Consider the following 17,253-nt stretch of genomic DNA (forward strand, 5'->3'; position numbering starts at 1 on the left):
GCCATGGACGCTCCTTCACAGCACCCGCCGGTCACCTCTCCAGCCTATAAATAGAGGAGCTCCGAGCACATCTCCTTCACACAATCTCATCCCCTCTCTTCACTGGTTCTTCCCACACTGGTAGCTAGTCCAATTACACACTACCTCGTCGGAATTGCAAGATCATCGCCGCCGGAGCCCGCAGAACATCGACATCGACTGGAGCCTCGCCAAGCTCCGCCGCTGTACCAGGAGCTTCTTCACCCTCGCCAACGTCGCCTCGTACCTCTCCATCGATCGCCGGCGGCCTGGTACACTCTCTGACCCCCTGGGCATGCCGCCAGCACGTCGGGATCTCGTCGGAGACGACGGTGATCCTCGACCGCACGATCTATTTCTAACCTGACCGCACGATCCTCGACCGCACGATCAAATTTGAATAGTTTGAAATCTACAACTCCAAATCTAGCAAACTTTATACCTCTGGAAAGCCAATGAAATTATCTAGCCAATGTCACTGGTCCCATCTCCAAATTTGTAATAGAATTAAAATGCTAAAAATAACAACATAGGGACTTTTACAAATTGAAACTTTATTTAAAATTCAACCATAATTGATTTTGAGTTGTTTCCAACTCTCATAAATCACAAATGTTGTCCTCTATTTGATTATGCAATAATATAGCCAAGTTGTTTGCATGATCATGTACTAGATCAAAATAGTGGCTATGGAGCCATTTCTAGTGCATTTAAATCTTGAAATTTAAATTCTATAAATAGTATGAGAGCTACCCTCTCATTTAAATCTTGATCCTAAGTAATACAATAAGAGGTAATGACCTTAGGCTAATGAATCTCTGATTGCTATTACTTAGAGATTTTAAATCATCTACATGTTATGCTAAAATTGTATGAGGTGTAGCACCTCATTAAAATTATACTCCCATATAATAGATATGGAATGTTGACCATGGTCAACTTATATTTCATACCTAATTATTATTTGAGGAGATTAAATCTTAATAAGACTTAATGAGAGGAAATTATTTTCTCTAAAGATCTAAATAGCAAATCAAAGTAATAAGTATAATGAGAGGAAATTATTTTTCTCTTAAATAAGAACCAACCAAGTAATTCACCATGCCATGAATGATATGATGCTAGAATTAGTGTGTGAACTCTTTGGTGTGTTTTAGTCTAGTATGTAAGATTGGTTTGGTGCTTATACCTCGTATTCGTATATAGACGCTAGTAACGAGGAGTACCAAGAGGAGGAAGCCTACTCCCAGGAAGAGGAGGAGAACTTTGACAACTACCTTGCTCAAGGCAAGCTAATACCCTTGCCAAATGTGGCACCCCCGGGATCAGGGTTAGACAAATACCAGATCTTCGTCCGACATAAGCCTAACCTTGAGCTCGAGAGACTACAGTGAGAGAATCGGTAACACAACAGTGACTCTACGACTCAAAAGAATATATTACAACTCTTAACAGAGTAAGATCCAGATTATTACACGCAGAGGTCACTGACCCAACATTCAACAAGCAACGGAAGCAAATTATGTTATTCTAAATAACAAGATAGCAAAGGGGCTTAAGAAGCCATAACATAAAGCGACGTCCCAGCCCATAAGTCGCAGGCTGCTGCCTGGGAACTCCAAACTAACCGTCGATATTAACGTAGAAACCACCTTCGGCTGCAGAGACTTCATCTGAAACAAAAGCATGCAAAGCTGAGTACAGGGACTCAGCAAGACTTAGTACAACCTTTTAGCAAAGCGGGTATGCGGGCTTTCTGGTAGATCTTCTTTTGCGTAAAGCCGGTTTTCCTTTGTAAGATAAGAGAGAAGAGAAGCTCGACTACTCAGAACCTTTGAAAGGGGATAAGAGAGCGACATCTCTATCTCTATTGATCATCATCTTGTATCCACCAATCTTCATCATCTCGAACCACTATCCTCGGATCACCCCCTCAACACCCGAAGAAGGTGTCCGTAAACACACATTGTTTGCCAAGTTTTACGATCAGGTTCATGTTATCTATGATCACAGAATCCATTCCCAAGTCGTCCATAACCGTGGACACGGCTTTTCGAAAAGATTCATAACCCTGCAGGGGTGCACAACTTTACCCACACGCGCCAACCGACTCTTAATGCCAATATATATTAGCTCTCTTCCTTGGAGAGCCGGCAGAGGGTGGTCGACCACGACCTTTACCTTGCTGTCGCCGAGACCATGAGTCACGCGCTAAGGATTGTTCCGCCGTAACGGGTCAAGTCCCGAAGTCGGTCCTTAATGATGTGAGGCGAGGTGGGTTTCCCCAGAGGCCGCAACCCCCAGCCACCACGGCCACGCTTACCTACCTGTTATGTACCTTGAACCCCCAAGCAAAATGCAATGCATATGACCAGGTAACGCGCAAACTATGTGACTCATGGAATCTAATAGGCAAGTTAGTGAGTCGAGAGGGTACCATAATAGGGCCTCGTGTGGTTGTACGCTCGGTCTTGGTTCAAGAGGCGAGAACTCGGTTCCTAGGGTCGGCAAAAACGAAACAACCCACCACATCCCAATGTGGCCTCTCGTCTGAGCCTTTAATCATGTTTATCATCATCATCTCTATACTTACCACGTCAACCTGTCATGCTAGATTCATTTCATTGTAAGGCTCCAGTCCGAAGACCGGAGTAGTAGCGTAACAAACTAAGCATGGCTAAGCATAAAGAGATAAAGGCTCTCGCGACGCACACATGCCAAACCTAGTTATGCTAGGAGCAGTGGATCAGGGTATCGAGGCTACAAAGGTCGGACATGCAACAGATAGGGTAACTCTATCTATCGATAAAAGACAGTTGAATCGTATGCGATATGTAGGAACCACAGATAAAAGTATTTCGAAATCATAGATGAACCAGGTTAGGGCTTGCCTTGTCCCTCAGCGGATGAGTACTGTTCTTCGGTGGCGTTGACGTCGGACTCCGGCTCAGATCCTAGCGCGAAGAACCAAACACCGGAAAGGAAATAAACAATCACCACATGGCATAATGCAATGCGCATACAATATGGATGATATGTCATGTTAATAGAATTCGGTAAACCCTAGGTGCATCGTCAGATTAAAGGGGTGCCGACATCGGACACCGCCATATGAGGGGGTTGTATTAGGGTTTTCTACTAAGCTCCACATTTAATTGTTTCGAACATGTATGAAACATGGATAGTAAATAGGAAATGTTTTTCTGATCAATTTGGTATATAATTTTATATTTTTCTGATTTAAAATGAATTACTTATGAATTTCCAAAGTTTAATTCATTTTAAAACAATTTCTGAAAATTAAATAAAAATAATAAAAGTTTAATAATTTGGACCCACTTGTCATAACTTTATTCTTTTCTAAACATTTCCTAAATTAATAAAATTCTGACCAGGGGACCCACATGTCATTATTATTTCTATTTAAATAAATACAGAAATTAATAACAGAAAATACAGAAAATGTATAAAAAACAATTATGACGTCACGCTGACGTCATGCCGACGTTGCGGCGCCATTGCTCCCTGGGAGCTCGGTTGAGGTTGCAATCCGGCGACTCGGGCCACAATCGCAGGCGCGCGGGTGGGGGAAACGCTCCTGGCGACGCGGGCGACCTAATGGAGGCGGCGCCGCCCACGATTGGCCGCCGGAGCACGGCCGGCGTCGAGCTTGAGCGGCGGCCGGGGTCGGGTGCTCGTGGGGGAGAAGCTAGAGGGGGAAAGGGAGCAGACCGAGGGGCCAGAGATGTGCAGCGGCTCACCGTGAGCAAGATGGAGGGGTCGGCGACGGCCGGGAAGCTCGCCAGCGGCGAATCGAGCGGCGGCCGGCCGTCTCTGTGGAGCTAGGGTTAGCTCTGGGAGGGCGCGGGAGAGCGTCGGGGAAGGGGAAAAGGAGGGCTAGGGTTCGGGCGGCGGCCGACGAGGCTTTATAGCCGCCGGGGGGCGGCGGGGAGCATCTGGGCCGGCCGGAGAATCGGGTGGCCGGCCGTGCGCCACCCAGCTGCTTGGAGGCGCGGGGAGACGATGGCGTTTTTGCAGAAAACCCCCTGCGGGGTGGTTGGGCCGAGGTGGGTTGGCTGCTGGGCCTTTTGGGCCGTTCGGCCAGGGAGGGAAAAAGAGAGAAAAGAGTGGGCTGAGCCCAGGAAGAGGAAGAGAGGATCTCTCTCTATTTTTCTCCTTTTTCTGGTTTTCTTTCTCTTTTCAAATTGCAAATTCAAACTGTTTTGAAATTTGTTTGAACTCAAATTTTGCAGAGAAGATACTAAACACACATGGACTTGTTGAATAACAACAATGCCATGTTGTCGATTCATTGAAAATCTTGAGGGATTTGAATGGAGAAGAAACAGAGAGGGTTTTGCATAATTGTAAAACAATTCAACTTTGATGCAAATTTTATTCAAATGCAAACTATATGCATGAGATGCACATGAACACTCATTTATTCATAAAGACAAGGTTGGGATGTTACAACTCTACCCCCCTTACAAGAATCTCGTCCTCGAGATTCCTAGATTTTAGAAAAGAAGGAAGGGTACTCAGATCGTAAACGATCTTCTCGTTCCCAGGTTGCTTCTGACTCAGAGTGATGAGACCACTGAACTTTCAGGAATTTGATGGTTTGACGCCGAGTTTTACGCTCAGCTTCATCAAGGATACGGACAGGATACTCTCGGTAGGTTAGATCCTCTTGGAGATCAAGTGTTTCGTGATCAACACCACGGATGGGATCTTTGAAGCAACGTTTGAGTTGGGAGACATGGAAGACGTCATGAACTTCAGGAAAAGTTGGAGGGAGTTCCAACTTGTAAGCAAGTGTACCTCGTTTTGCAAGGATGCGGAAAGGACCAACATAGCGGGGAGCTAGTTTGCCTTTTATACCGAAACGATGGACACCTCTTAAAGGAGTGACTCGAAGATAAGCTTGCTCGCCAACTTCATAGCGAACTTCTTGATGATGACGATCGTAATTGCTCTTTTGACGAGACTGAGCAGCTTTCAAACGCTCTCGGATAATGCCAACTTGATCTTCTGCTTCCTTGATCATGTCTGGTCCAAAGAACTGTCTTTCACCGGTTTCTGACCAATTCAGAGGGGTTCGACATTTTCGTCCATAAAGAGCTTCAAAAGGCGCCATGCCCAGGCTAGATTGGAAACTGTTGTTATAGGAGAATTCAGCAAATGGAAGGCACTTTTCCCAATTCTTGCCGAAGGATATAACACAGGCCCTGAGCATGTCTTCCAGGATTTGATTCACCCTTTCGGTTTGACCACCAGTTTGAGGATGATAGGCCGTGCTGAAGGAAACACGAGTTCCCATAGCTTGTTGGAAACTGGCCCAGAATTTGGAAGTAAACAGGCTTCCTCGGTCAGAGATAATCCTTTTCGGAACACCATGAAGAGAGACTATTCGGGAAATATACAGATCTGCCAACTTGCTAGCAGTAATGTCTTCTCGGATAGGAAGGAAGTGAGCAACCTTGGATAGGCGATCAACAATTACCCATATAGCATTGCTTCCTTTCTGAGTTTTGGGAAGTCCGGTAATGAAATCCATACCAATTTCATCCCATTTCCATTCAGGAGTAGATAGAGGTTGAAGAGTACCAGCTGGTCTTTGATGCTCAGCTTTTACACGACGGCAAACGTCGCATTCAGCTACGAAACGAGCAATTTCTCTTTTCATCCGGGTCCACCAGAACCTTTGGCGAAGATCCTGATACATCTTTGTACTTCCAGGATGAATAGATAGAGGAGACTCATGAGCTTCTCGGAGGATAAGCTCTCTTAGGTTCTTTTTCTTCGGCACCACCAAGCGGTTACCAAAGTAGACAACACCTTGATCGTTGACGGAGAAACATTTAGCATCTCCGCTAGCAATGTTCTCTTTGATCTTAGTGATACCCAAATCACGCTTCTGAGCGTCTTTGATCTGGTCTTCAAGAGAGGGTTTTACCTCTAAGTTGGAAAGGAATCCCTGAGGAACAACTTCAAGATTGAGTCTTGCAAATTCCTCATGGAGGGCAGGTTGACATTGCTTGAGCATCAGATTGTTGCAATATGACTTCCGACTTAGCGCGTCAGCAACGACGTTGGCCTTGCCGGGCTGATAGTTAAGACCCAAATCATAGTCTTTGATGAGTTCCAACCATCTTGTCTGCCTGAGATTCAGATCTGGTTGGGTAAAGAGATACTTCAGGCTTTGATGATCCGAGTATAACTCGCAACGATTACCGTAAAGGTAAGGTCGCCATTGCTTAAGAGCATGGACCACAGCTGCAAGCTCTAGATCATGAGTTGGATAATTGAGCTCATGTGGCTTCAACTGTCGAGAGGCATAAGCCACTACATGGCCATCTTGCATCAACACACATCCGAGCCCTTGAAGAGAGGCATCACAGAAGATGACAAAGTCTTTGCTTGTGTCTGGAAGGACAAGTACCGGAGCGGTAGTCAGCTTTATTTTCAGTGTCTGAAAACTTTCTTCAGCCTTTTCTGACCACTCAAACTTCTTATCTTTCTTCAGAAGGTCAGTCATTGGTTTGGCGATCTTGGAGAAATTCTCGATGTATCGACGGTAATAACCCGCCAATCCAAGAAAACTCCGGATTTCTTTGGCTGACTTAGGAGTCTTCCAGTCAAGAACGGATTGAACTTTATCTGGAATGACTGCAACACCTTTTTCAGAGACCACATGGCCAAGAAAGATGAGCTCTTGTAACCAGAACTCACATTTAGAGAACTTGGCATAGAGGCGATGTTCACGAAGCTTTGTCAGCACCAAACGCAAGTGTTCAGTGTGTTCTTCTTCCGTTTTGGAGTAGACCAGAATATCATCAATGTAGATAATGACGAATTTGTCAAGATACTCCATAAACACTGAGTTCATGAGCCTCATAAAAGTGGCTGGAGCATTTGTGAGGCCAAAGGACATGACGGTGTACTCGTAAAGACCATAACGAGTCATGAACGCCGTTTTTGGAATGTCCTCCGTTCGGATTTTGATTTGATGGTAGCCTGATCTCAAATCCATCTTAGAAAAGACTGTGGCACCACTCAATTGATCAAAAAGATCATTGATTCGAGGTAGAGGATACTTGTTCTTGATGGTTACTGCGTTGAGCGGCCGGTAATCAACAACCAGACGCGGAACATTGGTATCCCTCTTCTTGACAAAAAGTGCAGGACATCCCCAAGAAGAAGTACTAGGTTGGATGTACCTTTTCCCTTCTAACTCTTCCAACTGCTTCTTCAGTTCAACCAACTCTTCTCGAGGCATACGATAAGGACGTCGAGATACAGGAGCAGTTCCAGGAACCAGCTCGATGACAAACTCCACGCTTCGATCAGGTGGCATGCCAGGTAATTCTTCCGGAAAGACATCAGGGAAGTCACAAACCACCGGAACATCAGAAATTTCAAGCGGAGGTAAGACATCAAGGGAAAACAACTCAGCATCAGGAATATGTACTGCTGATGGAGATGTTGCTGCCGAAGACCAATACAGAATGGAGCTTCCGGAAAGATCGGTCAGAGTAAGAGACCTGGCTGCACAATCAAGGACAGCCTGATATTTAGCTAGCCAATCCATGCCCAAAATGATATCAATGTCGGTTGACTTGAGGGCAATGAGGGGAATTGGAAAAAGAAGATATCCAATCTCGATTTTATTCCCATGACTAACCATATTGGTTCGCCAAGTGGAACCCGGGGACTGAACCATTAGAGCAGTAGGCAACTTCACAAAGGTTATCCCATGCAACTGAGCAAACTCTTGGGATATGAATGAATGCGATGCTCCAGAATCAAACAGAACTGTAGCTATAACGGAGTTGATTCGAAGCGTACCCATTATGACGCTTGGATCTGCTTCAGCTTCTTCAGCAGTGACATGGGTCAGACGACCCTGACCAGCAACTTGAGGCTTGGTAAACTTCTTTGGTGGTGGAGCACCACGAACAGAAGTATTGTGGGGGCACTCCTTCATGTAGTGACCAGGTTGACCACAAGTGAAGCACACACCACTGCCTGGAGTACCCATAGCGGGACGATAGTTGGTTCCGCCGGCATTGTTTGAAGCTTGTGGGCGAGGAGCATAACCAGAAGGCTTTGGTGCATTAGGAGCATGAGGCACAGCACTGTATGGAATGAAAACACGACGGCGCTGATTGCCTGATCCAGAAGACTGAGAATTATCTCGAGGACGCTTGCGAGTTTCCTCATACTCCACCTTTCCTCTTTCTGCCTTCATAGCCTTGTTGACAAGATCTTGGCAGGTTGGGAAGTCCAGGAGATGAAGATCTCGACGAAGTTCAGGATCCAGTCCCTTGCGGAACAAGGCTTGCTTCTTGGCATCAGTGGAAGTTTCTTCAGGAGCATAGCAGGCAAGACGATAGAAATTACCTTGATAATCACAGATAGAACCACTGCCCTGCGTCAGCTTCAGAAACTCTTCTCTTTTCTCATCCATCAGACCCTCTGGGATATGATATGCACGGAAAGCAGCTTTGAATTCTGGCCAAGTTACGACATGACCGGCAGGCTGCATCAACAGGAAATTTTCCCACCATGAACCAGCAGCTCCTTCAAGATGGTAGGTGGCGAAGTTCACCCAATCTGCTTGAGCAGCGTGGGCAACCTCAAGCTTGCGCTCGATGGTGCGGAGCCAGTAGTCAGCATCAAGTGGCTCAGTGGAATAACTGAACACTGGTGGGGTGAGGCGGATGAAGCTTCGGATCCCCACTTGTTCCTCATGACGCTGAGCTGTATTACGCTCAATCCTTTCGAGGAGCCTAATGTTGTCTGCGCGATTGGCTTCATACATGGCCATAAGTTGGACCATAGAAGGAGGAGGAGGAAGGTCAGGATTCTCCTCGTGGCCATCTCCACGACCATTGCCACGGCCATGACCACGACCATGGCCAGCACCACTTCTAGTACCGCCTGACATCCTGAGGAGAAGACAAAAACCATGAGACACGGATTCACCGGAAAGATTCAACAGAAGGATAGCATATACCGAATGCGATGAGCATGCTGAGAAGACAAGACATGTGATATGAAGATATATCATCGTATCGATCATAGTAGTTAAACAAGCATACAAAATGTACACACTACTAACCGACTCACAAACCATGAAGATGGAATGCAAAGATGACATACAATCACCATGTCACACAAAGGCAAACAATTGGATGCTAAGTACCCGAAGCAAGAATAAAGGAACAATGCTTCAGATTAACTGAGGCATTCTGGAAACTCTGAGACAAGCAACCAGATACGGAGTACTGGAGAAAAAATAACCCAAACCCGTGTATCCTAGATATTGAATTGATAGGAAAGAAGAGAAATCTTTTTCCAATCAAAACCAGATAAGATGACTCAGCATTAGAGTGACACCAGATAAGGAGTAAAAAGAATCCTATTCAGAGTTTTGCAAGTAAACTTTAGCTTTCAAATAGTTTTCGCAACCACTAGACTCAACATCGACCAGTTACCAAGGGTTTCCTACAGTCAGTCCTGCTCTGATACCAAAACCTGTGGCACCCCCGGGATCAGGGTTAGACAAATACCAGATCTTCGTCCGACATAAGCCTAACCTTGAGCTCGAGAGACTACAGTGAGAGAATCGGTAACACAACAGTGACTCTACGACTCAAAAGAATATATTACAACTCTTAACAGAGTAAGATCCAGATTATTACACGCAGAGGTCACTGACCCAACATTCAACAAGCAACGGAAGCAAATTATGTTATTCTAAATAACAAGATAGCAAAGGGGCTTAAGAAGCCATAACATAAAGCGACGTCCCAGCCCATAAGTCGCAGGCTGCTGCCTGGGAACTCCAAACTAACCGTCGATATTAACGTAGAAACCACCTTCGGCTGCAGAGACTTCATCTGAAACAAAAGCATGCAAAGCTGAGTACAGGGACTCAGCAAGACTTAGTACAACCTTTTAGCAAAGCGGGTATGCGGGCTTTCTGGTAGATCTTCTTTTGCGTAAAGCCGGTTTTCCTTTGTAAGATAAGAGAGAAGAGAAGCTCGACTACTCAGAACCTTTGAAAGGGGATAAGAGAGCGACATCTCTATCTCTATTGATCATCATCTTGTATCCACCAATCTTCATCATCTCGAACCACTATCCTCGGATCACCCCCTCAACACCCGAAGAAGGTGTCCGTAAACACACATTGTTTGCCAAGTTTTACGATCAGGTTCATGTTATCTATGATCACAGAATCCATTCCCAAGTCGTCCATAACCGTGGACACGGCTTTTCGAAAAGATTCATAACCCTGCAGGGGTGCACAACTTTACCCACACGCGCCAACCGACTCTTAATGCCAATATATATTAGCTCTCTTCCTTGGAGAGCCGGCAGAGGGTGGTCGACCACGACCTTTACCTTGCTGTCGCCGAGACCATGAGTCACGCGCTAAGGATTGTTCCGCCGTAACGGGTCAAGTCCCGAAGTCGGTCCTTAATGATGTGAGGCGAGGTGGGTTTCCCCAGAGGCCGCAACCCCCAGCCACCACGGCCACGCTTACCTACCTGTTATGTACCTTGAACCCCCAAGCAAAATGCAATGCATATGACCAGGTAACGCGCAAACTATGTGACTCATGGAATCTACTAGGCAAGTTAGTGAGTCGAGAGGGTACCATAATAGGGCCTCGTGTGGTTGTACGCTCGGTCTTGGTTCAAGAGGCGAGAACTCGGTTCCTAGGGTCGGCAAAAACGAAACAACCCACCACATCCCAATGTGGCCTCTCGTCTGAGCCTTTAATCATGTTTATCATCATCATCTCTATACTTACCACGTCAACCTGTCATGCTAGATTCATTTCATTGTAAGGCTCCAGTCCGAAGACCGGAGTAGTAGCGTAACAAACTAAGCATGGCTAAGCATAAAGAGATAAAGGCTCTCGCGACGCACACATGCCAAACCTAGTTATGCTAGGAGCAGTGGATCAGGGTATCGAGGCTACAAAGGTCGGACATGCAACAGATAGGGTAACTCTATCTATCGATAAAAGATAGTTGAATCGTATGCGATATGTAGGAACCACAGATAAAAGTATTTCGAAATCACAGATGAACCAGGTTAGGGCTTGCCTTGTCCCTCAGCGGATGAGTACTGTTCTTCGGTGGCGTTGACGTCGGACTCCGGCTCAGATCCTAGCGCGAAGAACCAAACACCGGAAAGGAAATAAACAATCACCACATGGCATAATGCAATGCGCATACAATATGGATGATATGTCATGTTAATAGAATTCGGTAAACCCTAGGTGCATCGTCAGATTAAAGGGATGCCGACATCGGACACCGCCATATGAGGGGGTTGTATTAGGGTTTTCTACTAAGCTCCACATTTAATTGTTTCGAACATGTATGAAACATGGATAGTAAATAGGAAATGTTTTTCTGATCAATTTGGTATATAATTTTATATTTTTCTGATTTAAAATGAATTACTTATGAATTTCCAAAGTTTAATTCATTTTAAAACAATTTCTGAAAATTAAATAAAAATAATAAAAGTTTAATAATTTGGACCCACTTGTCATAACTTTATTCTTTTCTAAACATTTCCTAAATTAATAAAATTCTGACCAGGGGACCCACATGTCATTATTATTTCTATTTAAATAAATACAGAAATTAATAACAGAAAATACAGAAAATGTATAAAAAACAATTATGACGTCACGCTGACGTCATGCTGACGTCAGCGGCGCCATTGCTCCCTGGGAGCTCGGTTGAGGTTGCAATCCGGCGACTCGGGCCACAATCGCAGGCGCGCGGGTGGGGGAAACGCTCCTGGCGACGCGGGCGACCTAATGGAGGCGGCGCCGCCCACGATTGGCCGCCGGAGCACGGCCGGCGTCGAGCTTGAGCGGCGGCCGGGGTCGGGTGCTCGTGGGGGAGAAGCTAGAGGGGGAAAGGGAGCAGACCGAGGGGCCAGAGATGTGCAGCGGCTCACCGTGAGCAAGATGGAGGGGTCGGCGACGGCCGGGAAGCTCGCCGGCGGCGAATCGAGCGGCGGCCGGCCGTCTCTGTGGAGCTAGGGTTAGCTCTGGGAGGGCGCGGGAGAGCGTCGGGGAAGGGGAAAAGGAGGGCTAGGGTTCGGGCGGCGGCCGACGAGGCTTTATAGCCGCCGGGGGGCGGCGGGGAGCATCTGGGCCGGCCGGAGAATCGGGTGGCCGGCCGTGCGCCACCCAGCTGCTTGGAGGCGCGGGGAGACGACGGTGTTTTTGCAGAAAACCCCCTGCGGGGTGGTTGGGCCGAGGTGGGTTGGCTGCTGGGCCTTTTGGGCCGTTCGGCCAGGGAGGGAAAAAGAGAGAAAAGAGTGGGCTGAGCCCAGGAAGAGGAAGAGAGGATCTCTCTCTATTTTTCTCCTTTTTCTGGTTTTCTTTCTCTTTTCAAATTGCAAATTCAAACTGTTTTGAAATTTGTTTGAACTCAAATTTTGCAGAGAAGATACTAAACACACATGGACTTGTTGAATAACAACAATGCCATGTTGTCGATTCATTGAAAATCTTGAGGGATTTGAATGGAGAAGAAACAGAGAGGGTTTTGCATAATTGTAAAACAATTCAACTTTGATGCAAATTTTATTCAAATGCAAACTATATGCATGAGATGCACATGAACACTCATTTATTCATAAAGACAAGGTTGGGATGTTACAACTCATCAAGTGCATAGCTCTACAAGAGCAAGGCACCATCACACTTTATTTTATGTCTTACCTATCCCATGTTTTTACCTTACAATTATTTTTGCTTATTTATTTCAAAGTACTTTTTGATTTATGATTCACTTGGTATAGAGTAGAACAAGATTCAAGGTTAGCTTAGAGCAAATCAAAGCTAGATAGCACACCTCGTGAAATAGTTGCTAGTGCTAATCAAATAAAATTTGACTACTCTAGATGGGAACATGGTGAAGTGAAATGACTTTGAAAGATGTGAAGGTGACATGGGTGACTTGGTGAATTTAAATGAAAACTGATGATTGGGTTTGTATGCGATACCCTTCTAATTTTACAAGTACCCCCACAATACCTGATTATGGGTAGGGCTTAACTAGAAACGTGTGTATTTTAGTATGGGTCCCCTCTAAACAAGCATCATAGGGGTTACGCCGAGGCTGCCTCCGTATATGAGAAATGATGTGAATATGAGGTGAATGTACGACCCAAGCCCTGTGCAGTTCCCGGGTTGACAGTTGGTTTTCACCGGGAGGCCAAGCTCATGGGGAGAGGTGCCTATACTAGTATATATAAGTGAAAGGTTAAGGTTGATGATCCGCGTACTGAGTTACGATGATTCGGGGTTATCCTCGACGGATGTAATCAAAAGTTGTGGCACAAGAGTACAACCTCTGCAGAGTGTTAAACCTATTCGAATAGCCGTGTCCACGGTTACGGACGATTGGAAAGGCCATACTATTGCGTTATCAGATTTTGATCTTAAAAAGGAATGATGAATTGACTTGTGATTTGACTTGAACCACAAATGATTTGTGGGAATGACACTAATGTTCCCACTTGAGTTAGTCTAGAAAATGATGAGTCTTCACTAAATGTTTGATGAACTAAAACTTGGCTTTATGCAAATAAATCTAGAGCTTAGCACCCCTAACTACACTCAATAAGTATTTACCTTAGTATTAGTTTGCGAGTACTTTAAAGTACTCATGGCTTTGCCCTGGCTATTCAAATGCCAGACTTTGAAGAGGAGCAACAGTATCAGGATGACGGACAACAGGACGTCTACGATAACTAGGATCGTCTTCTAACGTCAAGTGTTGCCTGTGGAATAGATAGTCCACTACTACTTCGCTTCCGCTACTATTTGTGTTGTTGAACAATATATTTGTGTATTATTGGATCATGTGATCTATGGTTGTAAGACAAGTATGTGTTGTAATAAATGATGACTCTATGCTACTTACTATTATGTCTCGCAAAAACAATCTTCCTGGGATTGCGATGTATGATATAATAGGCATCTGGACTTAAAAATCCGGGTGTTGACAAGTTGGTATCAGAGCCATTGTTTGACCTTAGGAGACCCTAGTTAGAATGGACGTTCGAAAAACTTAGTTTCAAATTCAATGAATTGACTAGTTACAAAAACATATTCACCCTCTTACCTTTGAAGAATCTTGTACAAAACCTTAAATTCATGATCTTTCTTATGAATTAACTAAAATTTTGAACACTTGCACTTCTCTAACTTACTCATCTAATCCCTCTACAGATGGAGCCTATCATCCCAGCGGAGCCTTTCGTTCAGACTCAGTTCTACCAGCTCGGGAATGGTGGCGAGATGATCTTCGAGAGGGATCTCTTCGCCCTGTTGGAGTTTCTCGGATGCCCACCTCCGGAGATCTTCGGTGGTCAAGTGAATGACCAGACCGGAGGTCAGCTCCAATGGGTCATCATGGTTGACCTCCGCGGAAGGTTCATGCTTCCCATGAGCTAGAGGATCCAGTTCTCCTTCAGGGAGAACAACTGGGCAGACGGGCTCGCCCGTGGACTACAGGAGGGGCTCACACGTCTGTGCGGGCAGAATGCCATGGACCTCGAGGGGAATCGCTTTGCTCACTATGCAAGGCACAACTCTCTTGGGGTGCCCATGAACCTGCCTTCGCACCCCCAGCTGAGGCACCATGTGGATCACCTCGACTTTATGTTGAGTGAGACCCGCATTGACTTGGACAACTCCCGCGAGTATGCCAACCACACCCACCTCCAGCTGGCTCAATAGGCGGATACCATCAAGGTCATCGCCCACGAGCGCCGGACTCTCCGCCGCCTCAACCTGAAGAAGGACTACACCATCAACTGCCTCAAGGCCAAGATCGCCTCACTGAAGGCGACCATCGAGACCCAAGCTGAGCAGCTCCGAGACTTGGAGGGAGAAGGTGAGGGGGAAGACATCCAGGGGGACGGCTACTCCTACGTGAGCAACGACGACGACTACGAGGAGGAAGACGACGACCTGGTCTTCCACCCTTAAGAGGATGGCCACGAGCACCTTGCTGCCGGGATAGACAACGTCTACCCGATCAACATCGATGGAGAGTAGTCCCGTCTGAGCACTTGCGTCCCGTGATTTGTATCGATCCATTGTATCCGCCCCATGTATCGTAGATTGTTGAAAGGGTTCTTCAAACCCTCCGGTTTGTTGGTTTGTAATATTTGCTACCTTAATGACTATGTTTGTGTGTTTAATTTCATCATATCAAGAAGTCAAGTTTTAAACTTTGTGTATGTTTATCCAAAATAAGCCATAGAAATTTCCCTCTCGTCTCATGATCTATATCCCTATCCAGATGGCACCCCCAACCCGCAACATGACTCAGGAGGCACTGATGCAGATGTTGCAACAGATGATGGCTGATAGAGAGGCTGAAAGAGCTGAGAGGCAAGCCAATATCACTGCACTCCAATAGATTGCTCAGGGCAATCAAGGCCATGGAAACCATGACCACCCTGGGTCGAAGTTGAAGAACTTCCAGAATACCAACCCACCAGTTTTTAGCAAGATAGAGGAACCCCTTGATGCTGACGATTGGCTCCAAACCATGGAGAACAATCTTGAGGTTGCCGGAGTGGAAGACCACGAGAAGGTGCTGTTTGCCACTCACTATCTGGCAGGACCTGCACGTGCCTGGTGGACAAGTGCCCGCGCATTGAATGCGGGGCAAATGATGACTTGGTCAGATTTCAAGCTCAAGTTTAGCAAGTATCACGTGCCCCCGGGTCTGATTAAGAAGATGAGGGACGAGTTCAGGGAACTCAAGCAAGGCCGACTGACCGTGGTAGAATACCGCGACAGATTCCTCACTCTGTCAAGGTACGCTCCGGATGAGACAGACACCACCGAGAAGAGGAAGGAGAGGTTTCTGAATGGACTGCATGATGAGATGCAGACGGTGTTGATCAACATCCCTTTTGCTGATCTGGAAGCCCTTGTTGACTCCGCCATCCAGATGGAGGGAAAGATTCACCAAGCCAATGAGAACCGCAAGCGCCGCATGATGAATCAGAGTGGGCCCAGCAATACCCACAAGTATCGCCCCAGCTCAAGTGGAGGGTTCGCCCCAAGAAACAACAAGCCCCAGATGCAGAATTCACGCCCGGGTTACCAGAACCGGAGTGGAGGAAACCCCAGGACAGGAGGCCACTACAACAACAACAACAACTTCAACCGCGCTCCACCCCGAGCCCCCAACCACCACAACAACAACTCCAACACCGCTCCAAGGACTGGGAGCAACGCTGTTCCCATCACCCCCAAGGACAAGTCCACCATCACTTGTTACGAGTGCGGAGTGGTGGGGCACTACTCCAACGAGTGCCCCAAGAGACTCGCCAAGACTGCCGCCAACACCTCTGGCCCTGCTCAGCAGCAACGCCGTGTCGCCAATAGCAAGAAGTTCACCCCCAACAACCCGAACAACCACAGCGGCCACCTCTTTCACATGAGTGCGAAAGAAGCTCAGGAAGCCCCAAATGTCGTGCTGGGTATGTTCTCTGTTAACTCAATACCTGCAAGAGTGCTGTTTGATTCTGGAGCATCGCATTCGTTTGTTACGGAAGATTTTGCATGCACTAGTAAGATTCAACCCATCAATTTGAAGCATGTCATGATAGTTCAAATACCTGGTTCAACAACTAAAGCTAGAAAAATTTGCAAAGATGTGCCTATCAGAATACATGAAATAGAAATTTATGCAAATTTGATTGTTCTGGGAACAGAAGGTTTGGAAGTAGTACTGGGTATGGACTGGATGTCGAAACATCATGGACTGATTGATTGTGCCAAGAAGGCCATCACCTTGACTAGTAGCACCGGAATATTAGTTGAGCACATATCTGAAAGACTGCCCAGAAAGTTTACCTGCAACCAGAGTTTAGCCAAACCCACCTTGGATCAGATCAGGGTCGTTTGTCGATACCCCGATGTGTTTCCTGATGATCTACCGGGTATGCCCCCAGATCGGGATATCGAGTTTATCATTGAGTTAATCCCCGAAACAGGACCTATCGCCCAGAGAGCCTATAGCATGAACCCGGCAGAGTTAGTGGAACTGAAGAAGCAACTGGATGATATGCTATTCAAAGGTCTGATTCGACCAAGTGCGTCGCCTTGGAGATCACCCGTTTTGTTTGTGGACAAGAAGGATGATGCCACTCATTTATGTA

This window comes from Lolium perenne, chromosome 7 (genome assembly GCF_019359855.2).
Source record: "Lolium perenne isolate Kyuss_39 chromosome 7, Kyuss_2.0, whole genome shotgun sequence".
In the NCBI taxonomy this organism is placed as follows: domain Eukaryota; kingdom Viridiplantae; phylum Streptophyta; class Magnoliopsida; order Poales; family Poaceae; genus Lolium; species Lolium perenne.